General features: G+C 43.5%; 1 protein-coding gene across 6 annotated transcripts in view; it reads right to left on the bottom strand.

The window, feature by feature from the left end:
* Positions 1-15,482, bottom strand: part of Cracd (capping protein inhibiting regulator of actin) — a 215,926-nt gene extending 200,444 nt beyond the window's left edge. For 5 of the 6 annotated variants that reach the window (XM_017320926.2, XM_006535010.4, XM_006535007.4 and 2 more), the window contains exon 1: positions 15,258-15,469. The gene's annotated coding sequence lies outside the window, so the exon portion shown is untranslated. Of the gene's footprint in view, positions 1-15,257 lie in introns of all 6 variants that reach the window. The other variant, XM_006535003.4, reaches the window with a different exon arrangement.
* Positions 15,483-26,644: the final 11,162 nt, after the last annotated feature.

The raw sequence follows: 26,644 nt of genomic DNA, 5'->3' as shown, positions 1-26,644 counted from the left end.
GACTCCATGGGCACCAGGCATACATGTGGTGTACACGTACATGCAGGAAAAACAATACACGCTTAACTAATTTATTAATTATTAAAGGAAACAAACAACCTATATTGCTTGAATCTCCCCGTGCAGCACCTGGGTCATACGTTCTGAGACCTGAGATGCCACCCTCCTCATGCTGTGAGCACAGAGCTGTGGATAACAGCTATATTCGTGTTTTGGTTCCCACCTAATTACCAATGTTAATTCTACAGCCCATTAAGATTTACCAAATACTACAAGAGCAGCTATTTCTACACAACTCTCTAGTCACTTGAAGCCTAGAGAGCCTTCCATCTCCCATCTTCACGTCTCCGCAAGGGCATGTCAGAAAGCAATGGGATCTCTAAAACCGCCCATGAGCCTCCTTCACTTAAAAAATGAAATTTAAAGACAAAGGACCACTTACTGAAAACTTACACCTCCCCCATGTAGTTTCTCCCAAAGTCACTCTTGAAGGCAAGTTTCTGAAGATTCATGGGAAGAGTTTGGATAAATTCCAAGTTTCACAGATTACAGAAAAATAGTCTTTGCCAGATGGAGAGAGTCAGCAAAGCATACCTGGGCGCTTGCTCCCCATTGCCCTCTGTGTAGGCTTTCAAGTGGCAGTAAAGACCATAAAGACTTTAAGCAGAGTAAACTAAGTGCAGTACATCAGCTTTGGGTGGAAATCAGTGATTGGAGTCAAAGGCATGCAATGGTAAAGCTTGGCCATGACAGTTCGGATGTTACTCGGCAGTATCTTCCTTTTGCCTTTGTAAATAGAGTCTAGTTGGTTTTTGTTTTTTTAAAAAATGAACTCGGTCCAGAGAATGAAAAGAAAGGCAGGATGGGAGACAGTATTTGTAAATCATCTACTTGCTGATTGGTATCTAGATACATAAGCCATACAACTCAACAGCAAAGAAAAACAAAAGGAGAAGGGAAGGGGAAGAAGAGAAGGAGGAAACTGAGGGAGAGAAGGAGGAAGGAAGGAACGAAGGAAAGAACGAAGGAAGGCAAAGATCTTAAAAATGAACCAAGGGTTAAAAGAGACATTTCTCCAAACAGGATACACTAATGGCAAATAATCCCATTAAATGGATATTCAAGGTGATTAGATTTACGGATACACAAATCAAAAGCAAAATGAGATTGTAGCTCTCAATAGGATGACAAAAGATGTCAAGAGACAGAAGACAACAAGTATTGGTGAAGGTGTGGAGACTAGAATCCCAGCCCATTGTTACCAGGAATACAAAATGATGTAGTGACCATGTGATTTAGCTTGAAGAGCTCTCACAAAGTCCAACACAGAATTGCCGTATGGCTCAGCACTGCACTCTTGAGTATATCCAAAGAGTAGAAAGCAGGATACAGCCACTGTATATCCACCTCCACAGCGCCTTTATTCACAGTGGCCAAACATCCACCAATCAATCGAAAAATGTGTATGTTCTAGAAAGATAAATGTATCTTTAATCTTTTATGTTCATTCAATCATATCATATGCATTGTCAAAGAAGAAAAGCCTGGTACATACTCTCTTGCACGGATGAACTCTGAAAATATGTGAAATGAATAGATGAAACCCCCAAATTCAAATGTTATACAATCCTGCTGATACGGAACACCTGGAATAGGCAAATTCCCAGGAATGGGCCAGTTCGCCCAGAGGATGCCACACAATTGCAGGAGAAACAAAGTGGAGGAGAGCGGACTCCTAAAACTTGTCCTGTGTCCCCCGCACTCGTGCCGTCCACCCCCACAGTGTCCAGACATAGAACATGGCGATAGGTGGTTCCTATGTTTAATATTATGAATGTAATAAATGCCAACAAGTCATACATTTAAAGAGGTGTGGATGTTGCAGACACCAAACCCAGGTACTATTGTTGAAGCCAAGATGTGCTTGCAGACAGGAGCCTGGTATGGCTGTTCTCCGAGAGGCTCTGCCAGCACTTGACCAATACAAATGCAGATAATTCACAGCCAACCACTGGACTGAGGCCAGGGACCCCAATGGAAGAGTTAGGGGAAGGACTGAAGGAGCTGAAGGGGATTGCAATCCCATAGGAAGAACAACAATATCAACTAACCAGACTCCTCAGAGCTTCCCAGGGACTAAACCACCAACCAGAGTACACATGGGCTGGTCCATGACTCCCACTACTTATGTAGCAGAAGATTGCCTCATCTGGCATCAGTGGGAGGGGAAGTACTTGGTCCTGTGGAGGCTTGATACTCCAAGTGTAGAGGGATGCTAGAGAGGTGAGGTAGGAGTGGGTGAGTGGGTGAGGGAGCACCCTCTTCGAGGCAAAGGGGATGAGGATGGGATAGGGGGATTTGTGGAGGGGTGACTGGGATGGGGGATAACATTTGAAATGTAAATAATTAAAACGATGAATAAATACAAAAGAATAAAACAAAATGTCATTGCTATTATCTTCTAAATGATAAAAGAAAATAATAAAACCAAATGTTCAAAAATGAAAAAAAAAAAAAGAGGTGTGGATGGTGTTCTGTTATTTCACCACAATGTGGAGACAAGGGTTTTATTTTTATTTTTTTGAACATTTGAAGAAAAAAAACCCAAAATACCGAACATTCAAATGTGATAAGCAAAGCGACTCCCAACACGCCCTGTTAGCGCAGTGTCGGTCAGAGCAGAGCTGCCTTCCCTGTGCCCCTCCTCTTCATTTTCCTCCGTATTTCCTAGTTTTATACAAAATAACTGAGCGTTCTGAGGGAGACAGATGCATGCCAAAAATATGATGAGAATTTGACTTTAAAATACGAATCACACTACAACAAGGACTGTGACTGTCAAAATGGGGTAATGTGCGGGTTGGGTGGGGGGGACTAAAAACAACATCGGGGCTGAGCTAGAGACCCAGGAGGTCCCTATCTTCACTAGAAGCAGCAGAAGTACACTCGAAGGCCTGAGTGTGTAAGTCACTCAGTCGCCTTCTCTGCGGACAAGAAGAGTTAAATAATTCACACAGGGCTGGTTTCACTGGCTGTGAAGTCTATCCCAGGAAACAAAGTGGCACAACCATGGATTCCGTGCCAGCCAAGGTCAGGGATCATACCCCAGGACTATCTCCGCAGAGAGTCTACCAAGCTAGCTTCCCAACACTGCAGACAGAGGCACGGGAGATCAACGCAAAACTAGACCATCTGTCAAAGGAGAATGTGGCTCACCCAACCCAGCATCTCCCACTAGAAATGGCCGTGGCTTGTTTCCTTCTGCTTTGCTTGATTTGGTGCTGAGGATTGAACCAGGACCTCCTCCGTGCTAAGCACACAGTCTGCCACTGGGCCACGGTCCCGGAACAGGACAAGCCGCCCCCCAGCACACCCCTCTACCTCTGTTCAGCTCCTTCACATCACCAACAGCAATGGTGCTGAAGATGAACGCTTGTTCTCTTCAGCCTTTTCACTTCAGTTGAGAAGAACCATCTGCAAACGAAGACCTCAGGCTAGACCCAGTTTATTAACAATACTTAAAAAAAAAAAACCAACCCATAATAGTGTAATGATTCTAACAGTCAGTCTCCAAAGATGTGTTCCAATTGTAATTAAAACAGGTTTGTCCCAGGGCTCCCACTTCATTTAATTTATATTAAAGTAACGTAGGCGAGCCCGCTGGTCTATCGAACAGCCACCCTAAATCCAGCTGGTGAACTACTTAGTGCCTTGAGCCTCAAGGCTTGAAATGAAAGATGTCCCAGGGCATTTTCTTTCCGTGGCACTAAAGGAGGCAATCTGTATGTAGTGAGCTATTGGAATACTCCCTGCCCATCAGTGGCCGCATTGCTGGATCTAATCAAGACTGTAAGGACATTTACTTAGAAATGGATTGTAATCAGTGTTGAAGAGACTGAACCCGTGGCTCTTCACTTAATTAGACTTAGTATTTTAGAATCGGAAGAGATTACAAATATCCTCATGGCTTCTTCTACTGCATTCATACCCCCCTGGACTAGTCTACCTTTATAACAGGTGCCATTCCCTGCCTGACCGCCCATTATAGACTAACAGGATAAATGTATCACTCGGTACTGTTTATTGTCCCTCTCTTGTAACAGAGTCATCTCTGCCATGCAGGTCTGATGGGCAAACATGTACAACAGTGCCGGGCACAGAGGCAGTCTCAGATGAGTACATCTGTTGGCTGGCTAACTCTTGCCCCTTCCACGTGAGATATTTGAGGCCCATGGCCATAAAGCGACACATTCAGTCATATGAGGCCAATTAGAAGCAATACGGAGCTGCAGAGCTGGACCTCTCTTCTCTCACCCACCCCCAGAAAGCCAACGTGTTCTTTGAACTCAGTGCCTGGGCATCCGTCACAACAGCTGTTGCTTAGTCTGATCTTGTTGCTACAGCAAAAGTGCACAGACTGAGTGATTTACAATCACAGAGATTTTTATTATAGCCCTGGAGGCTGGGAAGTCTGAGATTAAGTTGCTCATAGGCTTGGTGTCTGGTAAGGGGTGGCTTCCTGGTTTATTGGGGTACACTGTGTTCCACATAAGCTGTGTTCCACAGGGTGGTGATACCTCTCCATCCTCTTTCTACCTGCTAAATTCCTACTCATCCTTCAAGACCCTGCTCAAATATTGTTGGCCCATGAACTTCCTCCTGCTCTTTCTTCACTCTTCCTTCCCTCCCCAGAAATACCACTCCTTCCTCCAAAGTCTCACGCCACTGTGACCCTGTAAGCTCTTTCCCCTTGTTCTTCTGTAGCCACGTGTGTTCTTTATTTTTATGTTACCTAGCAACTCCACAGCGCCCAGCACAAACAGCTGGGGTGGCAAGGGACGAGGGGACCCACAGGGTACCTCCTGCCTTTCCACATTCAGCGTGACTCCTATTGCCAATCCAGACTCCACCATTGCAGCTGCCCATGGAAATGACCCAAAGGGGAAGAACTCTTATTGCTAGACAGAGGATGCCATTAGTCCTGGCTACACAAGGAACCAGTATGCAAATTGTCAAACATCGACCAGAATGTGGTGTTCAACAATAAGACACAATTGTTGGGGTTGTTTGTTTGTTTGTTTGTTTGTTTGTTTTTCAAGTGAGAAACCATGGCAAGGGATTGTGAAGATGGCTCAGAGGTTAAGAGCACTGGCTGCTCTTCCAGAGGATCCCATTTCAGTTCCCAGCACCCACTTGGCGCCTCACAACTATCTGTAACTTCAGTTCGAGGGGACCAAACATCCTCACACAGACATACATACATGCAGGCAAAACACAAAGTGCACATAAAATAAAAATAAATAAAATCTATGGCAAACATAACTGAGGTCTACCATGTCACAGCCACGTAATCTAACCCTAAGCTGTCACCTGTGTTACACTAGGGTGCCCAGCACATTTACAGTAGTCAGGCTTGGGCTCAAAGATGGAAATGGTTCTTTTCACTGAAGTTCACAACACAGGACACAGGCACTCATTTCCCTTACACCCCCCCCCTTCCCCCGCCCCGGGGAAGTGGGAAGTCCTGCCCAGTTTGGCTTCTCTGTACCCAGAACCAACCAGAGCTATCTGCAACCATCAAAAAGCATAGGAAATGATAAGTTAGAAACATGCCCGTTTAACCCCATTTGTGTCATAAATATCTTCTTTCCCTTGCTCCTTTAAAAGGACAGATTTGTGAATATTCACAGTGTCTGGATTGTTAGTTTAAGTGAAGCATCAGAGCTCCCTAACAAAACGGTTGTTTACAACTTGTCTCTGAGCAGTGGATAACAACTGAGCATGTACCAGAAAGAAGTACTAAACTTGATGCCTCTTAACACAGACATCTTTAAGGTTTTAGTCATGGCCACAGAGGAGAGTGCAGCAGCTACTTTGTCCACAGTTCAGCCATGAGTACCCATAAGAAATGCTTGTTAAAGTGCCCACTTGGTTGGGCACCGTATTTTCCCCAGAGTTACAACTGGTAGCATCTTTTACTTCTCTTATTGGGTTCACATGTATGTGTTTACATGTGTGCAGGGACATGTGTATGCATGTGTAAGAAGGTCAGAAGTCAACACTGGGTGCCCTCACTCTTCACCTTATTGTCTGAGTCCTGGCCTCTCACTGAATTTAGAGTTTGATTGGCTGGCTGGTAAGTTGCAGGGGTCCTCCTGGCTCCGTATCCCCAGGCCTGGGATCAAAGGCATGCACTATCTATCAAGCCTGGCCTTTTAACATAAGAACACATAAGCACATTACTATTGAGCCATCTCCCCGGCCCCTATTGTCTAGTATTTTACTATGCCTTTCTCAGAACCTATTAGGGCGACAGGACCTCTGACCCATTTCAGGAGGTTAAACAGCCTAAGTAACATTATGAACAAAATGATGCCATCCTGTCCTTGGATGAGCGTGTGTAGAAAAATTAACAGAGCTTCATATCCAACATACAATGACCTCAGCACAGACCTGTCAGAACAACTGTGTACATCTAACAGTCCACTGGCGGTCCAGATTTCCTGCTTTCCCAAGTGCCCATCCTACTAACAGGGCGTGCTCTGGGCAATAGAGAGCTCAGCCCAGTTACTCAGCCTCTAATCAGAGGGGTTGGTCTAGCTCAGTGATGCCTAACCAACATAACAATGCAAACTGCATATATAATGAAACATTTTCTTAAGCTATCTAATGAACACACTGAAAACCATAGAGATATCCAAAATCAAGAATAATTAATATTTTACTTAATCTATCATAGTCAAAATGTTACAATTTCAATGTGTAGTTAACATTTAGAAATCACTAGTGACTTTGTTTACAACTTTTCTCATCCCAATAACCCAGCACGTATTTTAGACTGTCAGCACATCTCTTGGGACCAGTGGGGCCATATGCCACTGCCCTGGTCTAATTAGCCTCTGATATTACTCTCAGCACTACAAGATATTCTAATAAAGAAGACGACAGATTTACAGATCAGGCCACACTTAGAAATGCTATAAAGTAGCTCTCCAGAAATTCTTAAGACAAAACTAAAAACAAACAAAAAGGTGTTTGCTTTTCATTGTAACATTGTTCTTTATAACTTAGCGGCTGTTAAACCAGTAAATTGTCCCATCTATCACTCTAACCCTGACTCTCACCACCAAGGTCCTACAAACCTCCAGGTAAGTTAAGAACATTCGAGACAATGTATAAGTGAGTGTCGTCTTAACGAAGCATCTTAAAAAATAGTAAGAAGGGGGAAAAAAACATAAAATGGGAGTTTAATAAGAATGACTAAGAAAACCGTCTGTTGATTATGCTATCATCCACATATTAAGGTGATGCTGTGAAATAAAAATCTGCACATGATTTGCAATCATTTTCCCAAGTACTCAGCATCTACAGAGAGATTCCCAGGCTCCTCTCCCACCACACACACTGTATTGTTTATCAGTCCCTTTGTGATCCGAGATCTGCCTCCGCCAGATGGCTGGTCTGGGCTAAGAGTACAGTAAGCAATTGCAGAACAAAGCAAAGCCAGCTAGCCTTCCCAGGCACTGAACCTATGACCCCGACCTCATTAACTCTAAGAAACAGTTAACCCATCACAAACGTGGACTGGCAGGTGCACCACAAAGAAAGCCAGGAAGCCCGACCGCGGCTGCCATTGGGACACCCAAAGAGAAAAAAAAAAATGTCACTCAAGATATATTAGTCAGAATTCCTCAGAGCCAAATGATGTTTCCCTTGATTCATATATCACTGGTATACAAATATGGAAACATCACATGGCACCTGACTATTATATACGTTATATGTTTTATGTATCAGTTTAAATTTTAAATAAAAAATTTGAAGATTTTTTTTCAAAACATCTCAAAAAACAAAAATAAGAAATAAAAAAAGAGAAGGAAATTCTGAAGCAGTTTCAAAACAATCCTGCTGGCCCTGTCACAGAACTCCCAGGAACTCCAGCTGCGACTGATCTTCCCTGAAGACCATGCATGGCTATGGCTGTGGGGTGTGGTGTGGTAAAATCTCGTCGCCTGCAAACAGTGATCTCAGGATGGTGGCGTTTCTTCCCTTTCATCTTCTCCTAGTTGAGGAAAACACAGGCTAACAATCACATATGTGAACTTTTCATTGATAACTTACTGACGCGGGCTCTTCCTAGACTTCAATAATTACCAAGGGTTCAAGCTGCCCAGCTTCACCCACAGCCTGTCTCCAGATCTGCCTTACTGCCAGCCAAACCTTTGTGGTGAGTGGACCTGGCCAGTGGGTTCCTCCCCCAGACCGGTCAGTACCTTTTGATTAAGCTGGCCCTCTTTACTCCTCTCTCAGAATAACGCCTCTTCGCAGCTATTACCAGCTCCTCCATCCTATTCTGACCATCTGTCTCTAGGGAGCCACCGTTTTCTGACCTCCCCCAAGTGACTGGCTTTGAACACAACACCAATCTGAGAAGCAAGAGTACTGAAATGTCCTCTCAGCACAGCACCCATCCGACAGGTTTACAGATATTTGGAAGGACTGCTGAGGATCCCAGAACGCATTTGAAGATGAACTTTGTATTGTCAATGTTTTAACCAGCACACACATACGAACTTTCTAGAATATAGAAGCTTATGCATATGGAATTGTTCTATTTGGCTTCTGTAAGATACGTGGTAATGTCACTTTACCATTGAATGGCTATAAAGCATCTCTCTGACGCATTTTCTGCCTTTCTACTGACATTCTTTAAAACCAGGTCCCACTTATGGAGTAGGGGGTCTGCAACCCTGTACTTGTCTCATGTGTGGAGACCATACATCTAAACTGCTTAGCTGCTCTCATCTGCTTCAAAGACTTCTGTATAAGAAAGTATCCAAATGACTAAGTGTGTGTCTCTAAGAATTTTCACATCAATAATAAAGGGGGTGAAATGTCATAAAAGCCAAATTTATTATCTTCCTAAACATAAATTACAGCAACTGGGACCATCCGACAGCTAAGTTTCTTCTGCGTTTTGTCTTACAAGACAGGGTCTTTTCGTATAGCCCTGGCTGTCCTTGAACTTCCTTTGTAGACCAGGCTAGCCTCCAACTGAGACATCCACCTGCCACTGCCTCCCAAGTACTGGGACTAAAGGTGTGTACCATCATGTCCAGTAGCTAAGTTTCTTGATTCTTACAAAAAAAAAATATATATATATAACAGTTCATTAGGGAGTAAGCATTAGAAAATAAAGAATAAATTTGAAAATATACTTTGCATTGTCAATGTTTTAACAAGCATGCACACAAGAACTTTCTGGAATATGTTAATAAAGATACAACCTTCATTGCTGCATGGGCCATGCCAATGAGCCTGGGACACTACAATAATACACGGTTTCATTAGATGCAAGATCAGTTTTATATGGCTTGGGGGTTTTTTACTTATGTTTTGAGACAGGCCTTCCTAGGTAACACAGGCTGCCATTGAACTCCTGATCCTGCTGCCTTGGTCTCCTGAACATCAGGATTCCAGGTATGCCCAGCTTGCAAGTGAATTTCTTCATAGCCAACCTAAGGACAAAATTGAATGCTTAGCACTAAATACAACTATATCTACATTCAGTTACAACTAATCTCAGAAGAAGAAGAAAAAAAGACGACTGACAAGCAGAAATACACAAACTTCTAAAACATGTAAGTCATGAAGCTGCTGCTTCAGAGCACCACTATTTATACAAATCCGGATTTAAAACTTGTCAGCTTTGGGGCTGGAGAGATGGCTCCACAGTTATTATCCCGTGCTGTTCCTGCAGAACGGCCACTGCCAGGTGCCAGTGCCCGGGCTGGAGGGCTCACAACCACCTGTAACCCCAATTCTAGAGGAACCAATGCCTTTGGCCTCTGCAGGCACTCTGCACGCATGTGCACGTACCCCACATGGATACCGAAACACACATGTAATTTAAAAATTAAAACAGGGTGATGGAGAGTCAATTCCAAGATTAAGAAGGCTTTCCACTCCTCCAGAAGATCTGAGGATACCACCCTTCCACTGGCCTCTGTGGGCCTCTCTCTCTCTCTCTCTCTCTCTCTCTCTCTCTCTCTCTCTCTCCTCCTCTTTCCTCCTCTCTTTTTTCTCTTCCCTCTTTGTCTCTCCTCTCTCTCCTCTCTTCTGTCTCTCCTCTCTCTGTCCCTCTCTTCTGTCTTCTCTCTTTCTCTCTTCTCTCTCTCCTTTCTTTTCCCTCTTTCTCTCTCCTCCCTTCCTCTTTCCCTTTTCTCCCCTCTCTTACCTCACTCTCCCCATCTCTCTCCAATTCTCTCTCCTCCCTCCCTCTCTCCTCTCTTTTCTCTGTCTCTCTCCTCTCTCTTCTCTCTTTCCTTTCTCTCTCTCTCTCCTTCCTTCCCCCTCTCTCTCATAGAGGTGGGTCAGCACATGTTTCTGTGTAATGCCAGTATCCAAGAGGTAGAAAAAGGACAATTGGGGTTTCATGGCCAGTCTTAGTTACATAAAGATCTAAAGGCTAACCTAGGCTACCTGAGAATCTTTCTCAGAAAAGGCAACATTTTAATAAATGTTTGTACTCAATTAGCTCTCCATCTTATGCTTCCTGAGGTCATGTCCCTCACTAGATCTGGAATTCACCATTTATGTAGACTGGTGGGCCAACAAACCCTCGGGACCCCCACTTCCACTCTTAGCACTGGGTTTACATACACATTTTACCATGCCCAACCTTTCACATGGGTGATGAGGATCCAGGCTCAGGTCCCCATGTCTGCACAGCAAACATTTTGTCCCCTGAGCCATCTTTGCAGCTTCCTCACAATATTTTTAAAAGCAGGAGAGTCCCAGAAACAAAAAAAAAAAATGAATTTAAAGTTAAATAATTGCTAAAACATAAGAACTGTTACTTTAAAAAATGGAACACACACACACGAGATATTCAACATACTACATGTATAATAGTTGATGATAGTTTCTTACATGTACTTTCTGAAGTCACTTTTACTGCCTTGTGATTTTGAGAGCAATCAATGCACTAGAAAGCACCCTCTGTGGCTTTTAAGTCTTCATTTGTGCCTTACCCACAGCCGGCGCTCATTTATAATGAAGCCTTTTTATAGTTGCACGGCTATATTGTGTCTCCTCTGAAGATATATTAAACCTTTGAGCGCTCAATAAAAATGACCAATTAATTGACTCTATCGCAAAAACCTGAGAAGCTACTCCAAAAATATTTACATTAAAGAGCAGCCAAGTCAAAATGAATTACTGGCTTCCTGTGTAAGCTTTCTTACTTACAAACCGACTTTAAGATGGACTTCAAACAAGTCCTTTCAAAGGAAGCTATAAACCATGTGCTATATTAGGGAAATGTTAAATGTTGCACCCACATTTATGGTTCTTTTTAAGGAATGAAACATCTGCCTTCATCAGTGGGAAGGGACCCCAGAAGAGTAGTGTGATCAAGAGGAGAAACAGGCTTTGAGGTCCAGCAAGACTCAGGCTGAACCCCCATATTGTCCCTCACTAACTTTGGGACCTTGGACAAGTTCATAAAACGCTCATTGAGTCATAATTTCAATTATCACATGGAAACACAAGGCCTCCTGCCCGGACAGTCGTGAGGGCTAAATTAGATAACATACAGACAGACTGCTTAGTTTGGAACCTTGACCATGAGAGACACTCAATAAATGTCAACTATGACAAAAGAAGTGTTTAAGAAACACATGCGTGTGGGGGAGGGGGAGACTAGGCTCCCTAAGATGTTCTGGGCAAGCACTTTATCATTTGATTCTCTAAGAATGTCTTTCTATTTGTAATGTGACATTGAAACTCCAACTGATGGAGGGGTTTGAAGGAGAAACGTAGAGACCCCACAACAGACTTTTACAGAGTGCACTTCACCGGACAATCCTTTCCATAGGTGCTTTCTTGAGTACCAGAATCATTTAGTGGATCTTAAGTAGCATCTTTAAAGTGATATGGAAAACACATGGGAACTCTACACACCACCTCCAGAGTTTAAAAACGTATCATTGGTGCTGGGCATGGTAATGTGTGCCAAAAATTCCAGCAGGTGGAAGGCCAAGACAGGGACTAGACTACACAGCAACTCTGTCCCAAAAGACCAGGGACTGGGGGCGTGTCTCGGGGACAGAGTGCTTGCTGAGTATCTGTAAGGTCCTACATCTGCTCCTAAAAACAAAAAACAAAACCAAAAACAATCACGCACACACATGTACACACACACACACACACACACACACACACACACACACACACAGTGTCTACATACCAGGAAATAATACATCTCTTAATTCAAACCCACCCTTTTACCTTTTAATAATGAGAATAAAGATAAACTGTCCTGCCTTGCTTACGTTGATATTTCGCAAAGGATATGTGCATACCATTTCATCTGACCCTCACACAATTCCTTCAGGACAAAGGAATCTTACAGAGGAGGAAGCTGAAATTTTAAACTACTTGCCACACAAAGGGCTTGTTACAAGGACAGGCGGTTTCAAGTGCAGTCCCCCAACTCAAGAAGTTGGCATATTTACCCACTCTTCCGTGTATAGAGTGTATCCAGGGTGTAGACTTTAACTAGACTGTTGTTTTCTAGGGGAGCCCAGTGTCTCAGAGGAGGTTGTGATTCGGGGCCAAAGCACCAGGCGTGCGATCCAGCGTCTGCCCCTGGCACCATTGCTTTAGTGGCAAGAGTTGGCAAGTCATTTAATCCCGCTGTGTCTGGATTTCCTTACCTACAAATCACAATGATAACATCTGCCCTGCCTCTGCACAAGGAGCCCGTGAAAAACAACCATGCTCAACAAGTGAAATGTCCTCCTATTCCTATTCAGCTATAGAGTGGCATCACAGAGACCACCCGAAAGGCCCCATGTTTCATGAATATGCACATCAACTATGACTGTAAAAGTAAGGCTCTAGGCTTTCATGGACCCACATGTGGAAATGCTTTGCAGCTCTTGACACATAGTAGGTCTTCAGCAAATACTCATCACTGTAAGCCAGCTGCACCTGTGTGCATTCTACTCATTTGCATTTTCTTTATCACTAGCTTGTTCCACCACTAACTACTGAATACCACTCTGTGCCTTGGCAGAAACAGACTGTGGCTTGATGTAGAGGCACACACCAGCAATCCCAGCATCCTGGAGGTGGAAGCAAGAGGATCAGGAGTTCAAGGCCGTGCTTGGCTAAATAACGAGTTCAAAGCCAGCCAGGGCTAAATGAGACTCTGTCTCAAAACAAAACAAAACAAAACAAAAACAAACAAACAAAAAACAGCGAAAGATATACAGATTGCAAAAGCAGACAATAACTGGGCTCCTGCCGTACAAGCATGAGGACTTGAGTTTGGGTCCTCAGTACATATGTAAAAGCTAGACATATGAAGGAGGTACTGGTGGGGCGGGGCATTGGCCTGCCAATCCAGCCAAATTGATGTGCTTCAGGTTCAATTCAATAAGAGACCCTGTCTCAAAATACAAGGAAGAGAATGATGGAGAGCGTTAGACCGTTAGCCTCCAGAAGCTACACGTGTGTGAACGGATGGGTGCATGCACACATACACGATACACGCACATGAGTAGTACACATAGAAACATACATAAAACGGACAAAAATTGCTACAAAATTGCATAATAAGAAAACATAAAATGCAGCTTTCCGCCTAGCAGTAATAACTTCTGCTGTTACAGTGTTTGTAGATTATGAAGAACCATATAGTTTTGTTTTTACCTAACTCTAATGTCAGCACTATTACCTTCCTGGCTCCAAATTCAGTGCTCTGTTTATATTGAAAAGTCTTGAAAGTCTCTCAATTGTCACAGGTGACTCTAAACAAAAACTTTGGAGTAAAATTTAAGTAAACAATAGTAAAAAAAAATAATAAGGTTTTATTGCAGGACCCCACCCCTCACCCACACACATTTATGAGTTAGCATAATGCAACCATATAACCAATTCAAGATACATTTTCAAATGTTTCTTTTTAAAATTGGCCTTGAATTTCTTTTTTCTTATAGGCAGTTTTCTCTGGGGGAAAAAAAAAGCCAAGCAATAAAGGTGGTGGCCAAGGTGCCTTCCTTTTGTCGACTCTTTAAAAATTACTCAAAATCGATCACTGTATTCAGATACCCGAATCACAGACAATGCCAAATGACCGCTAGCCATCTTATTATATAATTCAACAACTACTGGAGGTAATTTTTACGGGGGAACATTGATTTAACTGACAGTTTAATTAATTGCTTATTTGCCACGGGATATCTACTAAAACCTTTTACTAAAACTGCCGTATCCTTTGTATTCTAACCACTCCCCTGCCACTGCTGCCACCTCCCCATCACACACACACACACACACACACACACACACACACACACACCCTCACCTACACCCAGTGCCAGATCAGTTTCCCGGCCTGTATTCGTAAAACCATATTAAAATTTCACAACACATGGTCACAGTTACTAGGTTTTCTCCACCCTCCCCCTACACTGAATCAATGTCTTCACATATACATTTCCCCCTTGAAATCCACAATTCGGAAAGCCATTGAGAGTGTGCAAACATCTAACATAAAATTCAAATGTCTGTTCTTGGCTGATACTCGGTTCTTTTTTTTAAAGCCATAGTACCCCACCCACTGCATCCAAGGGGTTAGAGGTCCAATCTCGCCACCACAGAGCTCTGCAAGAAAGGGCGGTTATAGCTGCAGGGAAACAGCCGCGATGGAAGAAGATAAGGCGAGCCCATTTCACGCCCCGGCGGCGTGCGGTGCCCGGCTCCAGCCCTGGGAGGGAAACCTTTGTTCGCCTCTGCCATCAAACTGGTAGCTCATCAGAACTGGGGCAACAAGAGTTTGTGCGCATCGGCTCTCGGCAGAGGTTAAACAAAGCCATGCAGCCTGGGGACCCGGCTGAGCGTGTCCGCGTCTCAGCTCCTGGTTAGCGAGGTCCCGCTCTGCGCTGGGGACCCGGGAACCGGACAAGGCGCGGGAAGGAGCGCGGGGCTGAGCGAGTCCCACGCTCTCGGCAAGTTCCCGGGGTGCAGTCCGCTCGCAGGTTCCTCCCAGGGACCCACGAATGAGCACGCCCCGCACAGATCCAGAAGAGAGGGGCTGCGCCGCGCATGGGGTCGTCGCCCCAAAGACCTCCGCCGGCCGTGCTAGCCCACGCCCGGGGCAAGGTAGGAGTCTCGCTCGGGCCCCGCCAGAGAGAGAAGCCACCCGCTGCCCATTGTCTGTTCTCCTCCGTCGCCGGAGGAGAGCTCACCTGCGGTTTCGCAGGGCGCCGCCGTGGAGAGAGGGATTGGCGAGAGCCGCGCGCCCCGGGAACGTCCCAGCCCGCCGAGCCTCCGCAGCAGCAGCAGCCCCAGCAGCGCGGCCGGCTCTCAAGCGCCCGCGGCCTCCATTGCTCTCCCCGCCGCCACCACCGCGCGGCACTGCGCGCCCAGCCCCGCGCGCCGTGGTCACATGCTCCGCCCGCGCTTGCCTTGGCCGCTCGGACCCTCGCCCGCCCCGCCCGGACACCGCCGCGCTGCCCGCCGAGCTCCGTTGGTGCATGCCGGACACTTTGCACCCGGGCTGACTCGAAAGCAGGAGTTAGCCCAGGACACCGTGTGGGACTTACCAGTGCCCTCTCCACCGCTGCAGGAATGGCCAGATCTAAGGCTGAAGGCGAGGGTCGAGGCGCACCTTGCAAGGGGCAAGAATCCAAGACTGTCAGTCACCACCTTCTCTGGAAGTAGTCCGGGTCCCGGGTACCAGCATAAAACAGTAACTCGAGTGACCTGGACCATAAAGAGGTTTCACCCTGCATGGTCCAAGCTATCAGAATGGATCTGGGACTCCTGAGTCGCACAAATGGAAAGATGTCCCTCCAGAGATATAAAAAGCTAGCGATTGTATTGCTGAGTTCCAGTGCATTTGAACACAGTGACATCGGTCATTATTGTCCTCACTCATAATGAAATTAAATATTGACTTCGATATCTTAGAAAGATTATCTTGTCCTTTTGTGGGTTAGTCAGAAGCAATGAGACTTAGCTCCATACTTCCTGTCATGGCTATTTCAATAGAAGCGTTGGAACTCAAGTCTACCGGGCCTTTTGATGCTGCAAATACAAAGATACCAAAATCTAGGCGTCTTATTTATTACTAAAGCAAAAATCTTCTGTGACAAAAGACGCAGAAAACCAACTGTAACATATACTCTATAACGAATCAAAGGTCCCAGTGTCCAAAACAGGACCACTAATTTCAATGCTGATGGCAAGCGTGATTCAGAACTGATACGGGATAGTTCCAGTGCATAGCGGATTAGTTAACTGGGCTTTTCTGGATAACTTGTTGTTGTTGTTGTTGTTTTGGGTTTTTGTTGGTTTTGTTTTGTTTTGTTTTGTTTTGTTTTGTTTTGTTTTTCCAGACAGGATTTCTCTGTGTAGCCCTGGCTGCCCTGAAACTCATTCTGTAGACCAGGCTGGCCTCGAACTTACAGAGATACATATGCCTCTGCCTCTCAAATGCTGGGATTAGTGTATTGTTTCATTGATCATTGCTTACATATATCCTAAACTATTCCTCAAAATAAGAATAATAATGAGTTTTAGAGAATTAAGTTAAAGGTTCCTTTAACTTTGGTTTAGTAGCAATAGAAATTTTTAGAAGCTCAAAATGAAATCTGGGCAGAGTATACAACAGGGATCTTTTTCTTGGCACACTATACTCTTGACTCTGTGCCAACTGCACAAGAATCACTCTATAGTAATTCAAATTCACATAGTGTGGGTTCTACTGACTTTTCATTTTGTAAGACAAATATGGCAACTTATACGCCATTAAATCATCTAGAGAGTTGATGCTCATATTAGAATATTCTAGTGCCAGACTTTATGCATCATACCTCAAATCGGAAGCTAATAGGAAACTTTGATTATCTTTTGAGCTATTTGCCTTGGCTTTTGACTATCACATCGTATCGATAACAGCTCAGTCCACCGGATAGTCAGCATGGAGCTATTAAGTTTACCCTAGAATAACGGAACTTTCAGACCAGATCCTGCCCATTGAGGGGGTGTGGCTGCAGACTAATGGAAGCTTTCAACGTGGCTCTATAGTAAGCTGTCCTGCTGGAAAGGTGACAGGTGACAGAATATCTTTCTTCCGACTTCTCAAGCGTACTGGTCCATAGTTCATACCAACAAAATATAGAAGGGCAACGGGATATATACAAAAGAATTATATAAGAATAAACTCAAAATACATGTTAAGCATAAAGGTAAGACCTAAATCGATCAGAGTCTTAGGGAAAAAAAAAACTTCACAGTGAAGGTATGGAAGGGAAAAGCTATATTCAAGCTAGCTATATAGGGATATAATGACATTTTTTTTTTTGCAATAGAAGGAATGAAGTGCTAATTAACACATACATGAGCCTTGTATGTATTAGGGCTGAACCTTGAGAACATTACAGTAAGAGAAAGAAACCAGACATAAAAGACCACATAAGGCAAGATCTCCTTATACCGAGTATGCAGATAGGCGAGTCTCCTGAAACAGCCACAGGTCACGTGAGGAAGGTGAGCTGAGAGAAAACAGGGCATGGATATTTGGAATGATGAGGACGTTTATGTAATTGTGGAATTTGTTCCACAACTATGGGTCTACTGAGATACCGTTGAATCACACACTATAATGGTGAATTATATGGTTTGTCAGTCACTGATCAATAAAGTTCTTAAAGATATTTTAAAATCTTTTTGTGTGTATTTGTATGTGTTCATGTGTGCACATATAAGTGCGGGTTCACATGCATGTATGCACCTGTGTATGTGGAGGTACCAAGGGTAGACATTGGGTATCTTCCTCAATCTTTCTCCACGTTATATTTTGAGACAGTCTCTCACTGAACCTGGGGTTGATCAGCTCAACTAGACTGTGTGGCTGCAAGCTCCAGGGGTCAAGCTCCTTCTCTGTCCACCCAGAGCTGGAGTTACAGGCATGGGCCATCATCGGCACTGTTGTGAGATTCCACGGATCCCAACCTAGGTCCCCATGCTTGCATGATAAGTGGTTTCCTAACCGAGCCATCGCTGTAGATCTCCAGATAAAGCTGTTTTCGAAGAAGACAGCGTTAAGATGTATCATTGATATCTGATTATAGGGATTTCAGGGTAAAATATACCACGTGATAAAAATTGCAAACAGAAGCACATAGCAGGGCTGGGGAGATGGCTCAACGGTTAAGGCACTGGCTGCCCTTCCAGAGTCCTTCCAGAGGTCCTGAGTTCAATTCCCAGCAATCACATGGTGGCTCACAGCCCTCTGTAATAGGATCCAATTTCCTCTCCTGGCATGCAGGTGTACATGCAGATAGAGCACTCATATACGTAAAATAAATAAATAAGTCTGAAAAAGGTACATAGCAATATTGAAAGTCTATGTACCTGACAACAGAACATTTGGTTTAAGGCAAAGCCCAAAATAAAAAGAAAAGTTATGTAAATCTACTTTATAGTGAGACATGTTTTACTTTGTCTTTGAAACTGCTCTGTTAAGTAGAGAAGGGACTACACAGAAATGAACAAGCTTGATAGAAAAGCTGCCAAATGTGTGCCCAACACACAGAAAAGTTACACTCTGCGCTAAAAACAATTGCAATATTCACAAAAAAGTTTTAGATAAAAATACAACAAAACTCAATGAGTTTCAGAGGTCAAAATTCATACGTGTTATATTCTTTGGCCAAAAGTCAATGAATTAGAAATTTATATCAAAATCTTACCTACATGGTCTTTGTTTTGTTTGTTTGTTTTTGTTTTTTGCTTTTAGTGCTGAGAATTGAAGTCAGGGCCTTGCACATGTTAGGCAATGGCCAACAACTAAACTCCATCCCCAGCCTCTCAAACTTCCGGTTTTTACTTTGCTTTCTCTCATACACCCTGATCACCGTCCTCCCTCCCTCCACTCCTCCAAGTTCCCCCCCTCCCCAGTGTCCCCTCTCCCCCAGATCCCCTCCCTCCTAGTGACTTCAACTGAATTTGGCATTACAAGATGCAATGAGACCAGGAGTGTAACCTCATATCAAGGCTAACTAAGGCAAACCAGTAAGAGGGAACGGGTCCCAGGAGCAGGCAGGAGAAGAGTCAGAGACACCTCACTCCCATTGTTAGGAGTCCAACAAAAACCCCAAGCTAAAGAACCACGGCCGGCGAGTGTGGCCTGCTGCAGACTCATGCGGGCTCTGTGGTTGCTGCTTCAGTCTCTGTGAGCCCCTATGAGCCTTGCTTAGTTGAAACTTTATTTTAAGCAACTTTTGTATTAAAGATGGACAAAGGATTCTTTCCAGTAAATTCACCCACATCAATCTTGATTTGTATCTGGTGTGTGTGTGTGTGTGTGCTGTATACATGTGTGTTGTGTGAATGTGAGGTGTGTGTGTGTATGTTGTATATGTGTATATTGTGTGTATGTGATGAATGTGTGTATTGTACGTGTTGTGTGTGTTGTATATGTGTGTATGTGTGTTGTGTGTGTATGTGTGTGTGTGTGTGTAGCAGAAACTGGTGAGATAGAAAAGAAACAGTAAACTTAACAAAATAACAGGTGATTCTTAGGAAACATACATATAAAAAATTGATTACATAGACTAATTAATCTCTGGCCTATCAGCCAAGAGACATAAAACTTAAGCCTTTCATAGTGAAATGAGAAATAGCTAGGCATTTCTAAATGGAATAATAATAGATTTCCAGGAATCTAATCATGAAACTGAAGAAGGTGGAGGAAATGTGATTGTAGAAGAAATAAAGAAAACCACAGGCTGTTTTTCTCTAACATTGCCCAGTTGACTTGTGGGTCAGTTCCTACCAACTCGAAAGGAACCAACAATTTCCTTGGAGGCAAAACTGTTCCAGAACATGAGAAAAGTGCAACTTCACAACTCATTCTCGGAGGCCGGAGGCCAGAGAACTTTGAAGTAAAAGCCAGACTGAGTTTCTCACACATGAATGGAAACCTCGGGCTAGTTCCAATGGTTAGCGTGTATCTTTATTTTTTTTAAATCTAAATAAGGCCTTTAAAAACAACCCCAGTGGTACCTTAACAATAAAACAGTCCAGGAAAGGGGGAAGGGACGGGAGCTGTATAACATTATGAATGTGTTTGATGCCATTAAATTGTACACTTAAAAAAATATGGCTATTGCTGTATCCCTTGAAGGGCTCACGATTAGGCGGTCAACTTGGTGAGACTTCATAGTTGCAGCTCCTGACATTTCTAAGAGTCAGTCTCACAGAAGTTCCTCTGGCTTTTACAACCTTTCTGCTCCCTCTTCCAAAAGGCTCCCTGAGCCCTAGGTGCTAAAGTTTTGGAAATGTATCAGTTGGCTCCACAATGCTGTATTCTGATTGGTTGTGACTTTCTGTCATGGTCTCCCTCCATCTTAAAGAGAAACTTCCTTGATGAGGAATGAGGTCTACCCTTCTCTGTGGAATAAGGACAGTTGTTTAGAGCACAGTCAGAGAATTACTGATTTAGTAGAGCCTTGGTTGCAGGTCTCATCCAAGACCTAAACCTCATGTATATTATGATACAAAATGACGTTCTAAGTGTGGGCAGAAGTGCTTGCCTCCTCATCTTTTCTCTATAAGTCCCATCAAGGATTACCCTTGTCACCGCCAAAAGCAAGGGGTAAGTCAATGGGACAAACTCCATCTCCCTTTGCCACCAGTGTGCAAGCCCCGATCTGGCAGGAGTGCCTCTGTCCCCTGACTTTGGACAGTGCCCTGTGGGCTGGCAACTCAGAAGTGTCAGCCTCAGTGGCCTCTCAAGTCTGTTCCCACTGTCCCACCAGCAGACACGGCTGGTGACTCAGAACTTACAGAGGCCTGCTGGCCAGGACAGGTTTCTTAAGAACAACATAGGCAGTTTTAGGATTTACCTAAGGAAACCAGCCACCAAAAAGGTTTTTTTTTTTTTTTTCTCTCTGTCAGACCTGTATGTACTGAGGCAGAATGGACCACTCTTGAACACTCTGTTTGATCTCAAATCAGCATCCTTTGAGGAGGCTCCAACTCAATAGCAATGAGTGCTCTTTTTATTCCCACATCCAACATCGGGGTTTCATAGTTCATTCCGTGGCCATCCTGAGTCAGGAAGGTGCAATGGCTTGCCACCCAACCTGCTGCTGCCATCATCCAACTAGCTGCTGCTCCGGCCCTGGAGACAAACTCACGTTGGCGTGACTGCTCCGCGCTGGTGTGACTGCTCCTCTTTTGATCCACCCATAAATGCTATGAGAAGGCCCCCGCCCCCAGACATGGACTCTACCTTGAGCACATCCAAACATAGACTAGCAGAAGCCTTTTCTAACAGGCTACGAATGCATCTGTTTCTCCTGACTGCAGAGCAGTCTCCAGTGTATTCGTTCCTGTTCTTGTTTCTGTGATAAAAGGCCTCAAAAGCAGTGTAAGGGACTAAGCCTTTACTTTGGCTCACAATTCAAAGGTGAAGGTACAGCGGCAGGAGGCAGAGGCAGCGGTCACATGACACCCGCAGTCAGGAAGCTTGAGTGGTAAATGCTAGGGCTCAGCTCACCCTTCCTACACAGTCTAGGACCCTGGACCATGTTCTGGTGCTACCTACATTTAGGGACAATGGTTCCTCATGTTACTCTCTATGGCAATTCCCTCACAGACACAGCCAGAGGTTTGTTGCCATGGTGATTCTAAATCCCATCAAACTGACAATGAAGATTAATGTTCACACTTGAGTTGCATCACGTATAGCTGACAAGGTGAAATGTGGCCAGTGACAGACACTGCCTATGTTTCTTACCCAATGTAATCATGATCTAGAGCCATTAGACAAGACAACCCAAAGTGGGGGAGGAGTGACAAAGGTCAGTCATGCCTGATTGTGGGAATCCTATTGAGATAAGCCTATTGAGATATTGAACAGGTTGGCTCCCAGCCTCTGGTGGCTATCTAAGGCAAGATGGTCAATGAACTGTTTGTGTTCAAACACACACACACACACACAAACACACACACACACACACACACACACACAGAGAGAGAGAGAGAGAGAGAGAGAGAGAGAGGTAGTCAATGAATGTTTGTGCTTGAACACCACACACACACACACACACACACACACACACACAATTATAAGTTTGTTTTCCAGATTTAGGTCCAAAATGTAGGTTTTCCTCCAAGAAGACAGTTTTCTGTGCACTTTGAGCATCCTTGCACATCGCTGTGGATGATCCAGGGATGCAAGGCCCTTCCTGATGCTTACCCATGAAATTCTCAGCACTGTGTTTGAGGTAAGCAGCCTTGAGGGTTGAGGAATTGTCTACGAAGAGCAGGTTTAGTTGCACCTGCTACAGAAGAGATGAATTTACAGAGCTAAGTGCTGCTAAGCTGTGACGGGAACCTCTGCATGACTGCTATTGATCTGGACTTTTCTACATGCCTCAGGAGCTTGGGACGACAGAGACCAACTCAGACCCGTCGCTTATGCTGCTCGCTGTACCATGAGCAATAGGGGCCTTTATCCCTGACCCAAGAATCTCATTTCCTGCCTGCATCGTGAAACATTCAGATACTAACTCATAGCTTTGTCCAGAAACTGAAATCCCAGACCCACTGTCTTTATTGCATATTGTTCTGCCCAAGTGTTATATTATTTTTTATTCCAAATTTCAGCACTTTAAATTTTCTTGAAACTTACTCACTTCATTCATTATATTATCGACTGCCACTAGCTCCTCCTCCTTTCCCTCCTTCCTCCTCCCCTCCTGTGTCCATCCTCCCTCTCCTCCTCCCCCTTTCCCTTCCTCCTCCTCCGTTTTAGTTTTTTAATATCTCATGCATTCATTTGCTGCAATTACTTCCTCCTTTTTATTTTAAAGTTTTTGTGATTTTTGTTTATAAGCTTATTTTTTTAAAGATCCATTCTTGATTTTCTTAATGTCACTCTGTGTTGATTTTTCAATTTCCTACTTTGTCTTATTTTTAGCAGGCAATAGTTGTTTCTCTCTCTCTCTCTCTCTCTCTCTGTGTGTGTGTGTGTGTGTGTGTGTGTGTGTGTGTGTGTGTTAACCTTGGGGTAATGTTTACTGGATTGTTAATGGCTTTCTGCTCGCAGATGTGAAATCGTATGTCCTCTGATGACGTACTATCTCTACTTCAGATGATTCTACCTCAATTATTACTAATTCTAAGTCCCAAATAATTTCATTTCTTTCACGATTTCTTTTTTTCTTTTGGCCTTTTGAGACTGTGGACTATGCTGACCTCATACCCACTATAGCCCTCCTGCTTAATCTTTTGCATATTAGGATAGAATTATACACACAGCTCTCCATTTGTTCTCTTGTGATTTCTTTCACCCAAGGGAAATTTGTAAAAGTTTCAAACTCCCAGATGCTAGAATTTCTTTTTATTTTAAAATTTTATGATCAGAAAAAAAGAGTTTGACTTAACCCTTTTGACTCTTAGGTTTTCTTTGTGACTAAAAAATGGTCTTATGTGTTCGTTATTGGGAATTGAATGTAGGAGCTCATAAATGTTATCATTAGACTACTTCCTCCTGATTAGGGGCATCGAGATCCTTGGTGTAAGTGTGCTCTTCACTACCAGGATATCTAACTCCCCCTCCTCTTCCTCCTCCATTTTTCTTCCTTGCACATGGCTACTTAACAAACCACAACCAACAGCATCCAGCCATGAACCAAAATCCACACTTGGGGCCCTAGCATTTATGTACCTTCTGAAGAGTCTCCAGAACTCCAAATGTCACACATTCATAGAAACTATCTCCAGCTGTCAAAATCATGCACCCGCTAGAGCACGAGGCAGAGCATAGTCACCTGCTGTGGATGAACAAAAATAGCCTCATGTACCATACCTGGGATTAAAATGAAAACACATTCTTATATTTCTGTGTTTTTAAAGAAACCAAAATTTTTGCTACAACATGATTTTTAGATTGGCCCATTTTCCTGAAAATATGATGTTATTTTTCTTTACGGTCGTTGTGTTTACAAACCACATTTCCCTTATCCACTCATCTACGGACAGACATCCAGGCTGGCTGCACATCCTACCCCTTGTCAGTAGTGGAGCGATAAGCATGGAGAGTCCTCAGCTCTCCCTATGTAGGAGTGCAGCTGGGTCAAATGTTCTTGTATTTTAGTTTCTTGAGAAGCTCCACTGTGTTGGGTGCTAACATCCCCAGCAGCAGCAGCAGCAGCAGCAGCAGCAGCAGCAGCAGCAGCAGCAGCAGCAGCAGCAGCAGCAGCAGCAGCAGCAGCAGCAGGAGGTAGGGAGCCATCTTTCCCCCATCCTCAGCAGCACTGCCATGATTTCTTGTGACAGCTGTGCTGACTGGGACAGGCAGGAATCTCCGGTCAGTTTGCCTGATGTCGAAGGACGTTGAGCATCTTTTCAAGTACGCATTGTTGTTTCTATTTACACTTCTTTTTGTGAGCTGCCTGTTCAATCCACAAGCCTTTTCATTGGTGGATGGTTTTGGTTTGGAGTGTTGAATATTTTCAGTTCTTTATATATTTTACATATGCCCCACCCTTTCCTCTAATCCCTTCAGTCACCTTGGCACCTCTGGCATTTATGGGTCCCAATGACCCCATCTCACTTTAAAGCAGGATAAGAATGTCATAAAATAATAAAGCAAGCGCCCAAGGCCACTGATTTTGTTAATTTTGTACCTAGCTGCTTTGCTGTACCCAAGGCCACTGATTTTGTTAATTCTGTACCTGGCTGCTTTGTTCAGTGCTCATCCGGATTCAGCTGTCTGGTGTAGTCTTCACGGTTTTTAAGGACAGGATTCTATTATTTGTAAACAGGGGTAATTTGACTTCTTCCTTTCCTACTTGCATCCTGTATCGTTGTCTTATCTGGGAAGGCTTCAAGCAGGACACAATAATACTTACTCCCTCCACTTTTGTCTTCTATTATTTTTACAGCCACTACCGATTCTCCAAGCCTTTACTATTTAACTCAGCTCCTTTTTGCGTTCCCATGGACTCTTGGGTTTGGTCTTGACTGATTCCCAGAGTTCTAGACATTGTGGTTGTGCTTGCTTATTTTTCGTTTGCTCACTCTTTCTTTCATGTGGCCGTTCTGTCTATATGGCTGAAGCTCTCCCGAGTTCACCATCTTCTAACATCATAAGGATGCTGGCCCTCCTCTCCAGCTCCTGGGCTGAGTTAACCTGCTCCTTTGTATCTTCTTTCAACACATCAAATATTTTTACCAGAAAAGTAAGAATGAAGTTGGAGCCACTCAGCCCCAGATGGCAGGGAGAAAAACAGGAGTCACTTCCAGAAGCAGGGCCTGCCCCACCCCTATCACTGTCTGGGGCAGGGAACCAAGGCTTCAAGAGGAGACTGATGGAGCTTCCTCTAAAGTAGACCATATTAGGACACAAAGTATGTTTTAATAAATGTAAAAAATTAAAGCCAGTCCTTGTGTTTCAGCCTCATTCCACAGGAGATGACTCGTGCTTTGTCCTATGAATCTGGTCAACTGCAAGGCTGTGCCTCATTCGTAGAAATTCTCATCTATTTGGTGGAGTGAAGGAGCTCAAATGTAGGTTTTCCTAGAAGTCCTCCGGGTAACTGCAATGTTGTGATCCAAAGGCACTGACAAAAAGACTGATGTTAGGAGGAGCTGATGGTGGAAAGACAGACAGTGAGCCACATGGTCGAATCTTTAAATGGGGAGAAGGGTGTGAGACATGTGTGGTAAATTTACAATGAGCAGGGAGGATGGGTACGCAGTATATAAATATAGTAATAGTAATGTTAAAATTATTTACAGCGACAAGACCGTGTAACTATAAACACATGTCAATGCATTTTGTTCACCCACTAGGAATTCTGATTTAAATTCTTGTATTTTGAACCAAAAATCAAGGATTTATTTAAATATATGGCTGGCATATTTCCCAAGAAAGATATTCCCAAGTCCCATTATGATAAAGTTTTATTTGAGTAAATGTATATTTATTTGAGTAAATAAATATATTTATTTGAGTAAATTTTAGAATTAAGAATATTACTAATATAAGATTATAAAACATGTTGGAAAGAAAGAGAAAGTAAATTGACTAGTATGTTTATTGGCAAATCTATAATCAAGCTCCATGATTAAAAATTATTTGGGCTGGTGAGATGGCTCAGGGGGTAAGAGCACCCGACTGCTCTTCCAAAGGTCCGAAGTTCAAATCCCAGCAACCACATGGTGGCTCACAACCACCTGTAACAGAGATCTGATGCCCTCTTCTGGTGCGTCTGAAGACAGCTACAGTGTACTTACATATAATAAATAAATAAATCTTAAAAAAAAAAAAAAAATCTAACCTTACGATTTAAAAAAAAAAAAAAAAAAAAAAAAAAAAAAAAATTATTTAAACAAAAGTAAAAACATTTATAAAAAGAATACTCACTTTTAAAATTATAATCACTTCAAAGCACCTGCAGTATGATGGTTATAACAAGTTTGAAAGCAACACATTTATAATTACAGAAAACATTAAAAATGAACATTTAAGAAAGTGTGTCTTGCTGTTTCTTTGGGAGAAAAGGTGGAGACAGATATTTTACCACATGTATTTACTACAAGACCTTCCGAA

Source organism: Mus musculus, chromosome 5, assembly GCF_000001635.26.
Source record: "Mus musculus strain C57BL/6J chromosome 5, GRCm38.p6 C57BL/6J".
Taxonomy (NCBI): Eukaryota; Metazoa; Chordata; class Mammalia; order Rodentia; family Muridae; genus Mus; species Mus musculus.
This window is presented reverse-complemented; position numbering and strand designations above follow the sequence as displayed.